This window comes from Elephantulus edwardii, unplaced genomic scaffold (genome assembly GCF_000299155.1).
Source record: "Elephantulus edwardii isolate Elephantulus edwardi_28Jun2011 unplaced genomic scaffold, EleEdw1.0 scaffold00034, whole genome shotgun sequence".
NCBI lineage: Eukaryota > Metazoa > Chordata > Mammalia > Macroscelidea > Macroscelididae > Elephantulus > Elephantulus edwardii.
The window spans coordinates 4,426,396-4,431,681 of NW_006399784.1; the positions used below are offsets into that span (position 1 = coordinate 4,426,396).

The 5,286-nt window shown below is 34.8% G+C and overlaps 1 pseudogene; it reads left to right on the top strand.

Annotated features, from left to right (window-relative positions):
• Window positions 1-3,063: 3,063 nt before the first annotated feature.
• On the top strand, window positions 3,064-4,454 carry LOC102856695 (annotated as a pseudogene).
• The last annotated feature ends 832 nt before the right edge of the window (window positions 4,455-5,286 follow it).

Consider the following 5,286-nt stretch of genomic DNA (forward strand, 5'->3'; position numbering starts at 1 on the left):
TTTTTCTTACACTTTTACTTGATCTTGATTATATTTCCAAAGTTAAGATTTTCTTGTTTGAAAAGAATGGTACAGACTAGGATTTTTTGGGGGCGGGGAGGGGAAACATTTTCTTCATTCAACAAATGTCTTTCTAATTACTTTCCTCATCTAGAAAATACTTGCTTTTCAAAGAGTTTTAGGTACTTTAAGCTTTTTTATTTGTATTTCTATCAACATTTTTGGGGGGTTGAATTTAATTTCCCCCCCCACTTCTACCTATTCATTTTATGTAGAGGTGATTTAGATGCAATTTATTATTTTTTATGTTTTACTTACATAATACTTAATCTTAAAATCTGTTACTGCTTTGATATATAATACACATTTTAACATTTATTCTATTCCCTATTATTGATCTATACATATAACTATTCAATTTAGATATGATTTATCTCATAAGTTATTTAACTTTGCTATTTAAAATTTAAAAAAAAACACCTCTGGATTTTTTGTATTGTTAAACTTACTGAACTCTATTTGGACAAATTTTGAAAGTTACTGGAATATTATTGTTCCTCCTTAGTCATTAACAATTAAAAATATTGTTTGTAGATTTAATAATGTGTAATTCTATAGAGAATGAAAGTAAGGTTGAATGTATATCCATTTGGTCAGCTTTATTGTTATTTATCCAGCTATAAATTATAATGACTTTATAAACAACAGACCTGAATCACATTTGAAATCCCTGTCATGAGAATATGTCTTAGAAATATGTAAGATGAAGTTTAGCCATTCTTTCCTCCAAGTAGAAATCTGGTTAAACTTCCTCCAAGATAAGCTTGTTTGTTCTTCTGACAGTAAATACACTTCTTCAACACCACAATTCAAAGGCATCAATTCTTCTTCCGTCTTCCTTATTTATTGTCCAACTTTTAGAGATATGAGAAGCAACTGAAAATAACATTATTTAGGCTAGGTGAACCTCAATCTTTAATATATCCTTAGATGTACTTGTTTCTTAGAACTTTAAAGAGATCTTTGAATATCAGCCACTTCCAATGCTACATGTCTTTATATTTATTGACTGTTGCTAACATGACTGTTGGTTGTGAATAAACTATTTTTTTTTCAATTTCTTCTCAAATAATTTTAAGTCATTTTTAAAAAATATCGTGAAACAGTAAAACTTCTCAAGAATGTATATTTTTAATAAGCTCTTTTCCTAGGGTCAGAATAAAAAAATCAACACAATAATTTAAAAGTCTTTCCCTGTATGATTCCTACCTTTATCTGTGGTTCTATGATTATTTCACCTTTTGTTCAGTTACTTTGATGTCTTTCAATCCCTGTCATATATCCGTATATTTTCCGTATAATAGTCTTTTTAGTCATCTCCAATTCAAGTTACTTGCAAAAACGAAAGGAAATAATTCTAAAGTATATTAGGTAGAATGGTCCTTACCCTCCAATTTTTCAATTTTGCAATGTTTTTCAGAGACAGTAAATCACATGGGAGGATATTGTTCATCTGGCTTCCAAGGAGCAACTGGTAGAGTCAAACCATGTACCTTTGCATTGTCAATGCAATTCCTAAACAATAAGTTACCAGAGCTCCCTTACCTGATATAAGATATGAGTATATTTGTTAAGTGCTTTCCTTCTGCTTAATTAATAATGTCACTGAACTTAGATTCTGAATAATATACTTTGTAAAATGTATGTGATAATGGAACAAACCCAGTAAGTTCCTGTATGTGCTGCCTGGTGACTTAGTGGTAGAGTTTTTCTTCAAACTCAAACATCTATGGTTGGTACTCACAACCTGTTCCACAGTAGAAAGATGGACAATATCCTGCCACATGGATTTACTGCCTGTGCAGGCTAGAGGATCAGCTATGAATCAGTGCAACCTTTAAGGTAAATAGCAACAAGAATTTAATGAATACATCTCACCACTGGTCCAATTGGCAGCATCAGGATGGATGGTGAAGAAACTGAGATTGCTAAGAGCTTTAGTTTGCTTGCTGCACAATCAACACTCTTGGCACCAGAAGCCAGGAAATTAAAATTGCAATGGGAAAGTCTGCTGTTAGGGACCTCTCCAAAGTACTGAAAAGCAAAGGTATCACTCTGGAGACTAAAGTGTGCCTGATACAGACCATGGTCTTTATAATCACTTGCTATGCATCATCAGAGAGTCGGACAATGACTACAGAGCATAGAAGGAAAATTGATGCCTTTGAGCTGTGGTGCTGAAGAAAAGTATTGAATATACCATGGACTGCTAAGAAAATGCACAGATTCATCCTTGAGAGGGTTAAACTAGGCTATTCTTCGGAGGCAACGATTTTGAAGTTTCATCTGACATGCTCCAGATATGTTGCAAGGAGGGACTAATCCTTGGAGAAAGACATCATGTTTGGGATGGTGGAGGGACAGCGCAAGAGAGGAAGATCCTGGAGTAATGGGGGAATGTGTGTTGGAGACAGTGAGATTGGCACAGGTTAGAATAGGGTTTAGGGCAGTTGTGCATAGGGTAGCTAAAAGTCGCAGGCAATTCGACGGCTCATTACAACAACAATTTAATAACTAAAAATAAATTAATAAAGAAAAGCTGAACATTATAAGCCTAACATCTTACTAATGTTTTCACTGATTTCCTTTAGAATTGCTATTCTACCACACCATTATCTCTACAATAGCACACTATGAAAGAAATGGAAGAATGAGAAATTGTTTCACATTTAAAAATAAATAGAAGATAAATTGTAGAAAATAAACAAAGTCATTGATTTGTCAATGGAATGGATGAGGTTTAATTTCCCCAAGATATACCTGGGATAAAGTTCTGAGGATCTACTTCTCAAAAATCAGCAACTAGCCCTTTTACAGTGCGTGCTGTAAAGCAAGCTTGCCGACGCTACTCTTCGGAAAGGAAAACACTTGAAGTGTTTGAAATAACGTGATTCCTCTGTCAATGAGCAGTGAAGAGAAAGCAAGATTGGCTATATTCCTCTCCAAAACGATGAGAACTACTGAGTTCCTTTCAAAAGATAAACAAATAATCACTGCAGACTAATGAGTAGAATCAATAAAAATGTGGTTTTGGCCCTTTAAACTTTAGCAAGTTCTGCATTTCTGCTGTTTCAGTTGTACTACTACAAGCACTGTTTATCAGCAAAGAATGGAACTGGTTCATCCAAGGCCGAAGGAAACAGAATTGGATTTGATAGCACCCAGTGGCATGCAGTTAAAAAATTTATTATGCTGACATCAAGTCAGAACGTACCAGTGTTCTTAATTGATCCTTTGATTCTGGAATTGATCAGTAAAAACTCTGAACAAATAAAAAAATACTTCATATGGCAACACTACAGACTGCAAGTTTTTCTATGTTCCACGGGACTTCACGACATTTGCACTACAGAATCACCTTTGGAAGAATGAAGAAGGCTGGTTTCGTATAGCTGAGAATATGGGATTCCAGTGTGTAAAGATTCAGAGCAAAGATCCTCGTCTAGATGGAATAGACTCGCTTTCTGGAACGGAAATCCCCCTGCACATATCTGTAAACTGGCTGCTCATGCCATCCACCTGGTGATCTTTCATGAAAGGAGTGGCAACTACCTCTGGGATGGCCATCTGCCACTCAAAGGCCATATTTACTGAAAATTTGTTCCTTTTTGAAAATTGCATTTTGGTCGTTATCCTGGAGCTTTTGACAGACCAGAACTGCAACAAATTACCATTGATGGACTAGAAGTTCACATTCCAAAAGAGCCAATGCACTTTCTAGAGGAATTACCATACTTGAGATTTAGTGAGTGTAGGTATAAAAAAGCTCAAGCATTCTTTCAGCAATATCTTGATGATAACACTGCGGAAGCCATAGCTTTTCGGAAGAGTGCAAAGGAATTATTACAGCTAGCAGCCAAAACGTTAAAGAAATTGGGAGTTCGATTCTGGATGAGCAGTGGCACTTGTCTGGCCTGGTATCGCCAGTGCAACATTATTCCTTAGAGCAAATATGTTGATCTAGGGATTTTTATACAAGATTACAAAGCAGATATTATTTCAGCATTTCAGGATGCAGGCCTTCCACTCAAACACAAATTTGGAAAGGTAGAAGACAGCTTGGAAATATCTTTCCAGGGAAAAGATGATGTGAAGCTTGGCATTTTTTTCTTCTATGAAGAGACTGACCATATGTGGAATGGAGGCACTCAGGCCAAATCAGGGAAAAAAATTTAAATACCTGTTTCCCAAGTTTACACTGTGCTGGACATAATTTGTTGACATGAAGGTTCATGTGCCTTGTGAAACCGTTGAATACATTGAAGCCAACTATGGTAAGACCTGCCTGGAAGATTCCTGTGAAGATGTGGGACTTGAAGAACTCTCCCCCCAATGTGCAGCCCAATGGAATCTGGCCTATTTCCGAGTGGGATGAGGTTATTCAGTTATACTGAGACACTTGATCAAAATGGGAGGAGTCTCTGGAAAAACGATGGTTAACTGTTTAAAAATGTACATAGTAATTTGTCAGATACAAATGAGAGCCAAATAAATAAATAAATAAATAAATAAATAAATAAATAGATAGATAAATAAATAAATAAATGAGAGCCAAAAAAAAAAACCAGCAACTAGTAACTCTTAGATTTAATAACAAAGCAAAACAAAAAACCCACCACAAAAACCAAAACAAAACAAAAAACAAAAAAATAACAAAAATATCCTCTCACACAAAAAATAGGACCTTTTTATGACTGTTAATCTTTACTATAAGAGATTACCCATTTTTTGTGCAAGAAACAATTGATAGATTTAAACTGCCCAGCTTTTTATTAGCATCTCATCCCAATAAATTACACAGCAGCAGACACTTTTCAATTATTTCCATTCTGCACTAACACTTTTTCTATCCTCATTTCTAACTATCAACATTTCTTCAACAAAGCAGTCGTAACTCATATATGTATGAATAGTTTTTGTTTGTTCAAAGCCTTCAAAAAGGGAGAGATATCCACTTCATAAACAATATGCCTCTGGAAACTATAAATTTTGATAAGTGAAGATAGTTATAGAAAGGCTTCAGGACTTTTGTTTACAGGGTCACTATGAGTTCGTGCTCAACTCTATGGCTATCAACAACAACAATTCAAGTAGTCAATGTGTACACAAACTGACTTTTCCATCTGATTTCATTTTTCTCTCTTTATTATTCTACCCATCAGCTTTGTCAATTTGTTTTGTTTTGTTTTGTTTGTTCATATAATTTTTTAGTTTTGTGATTTTTAA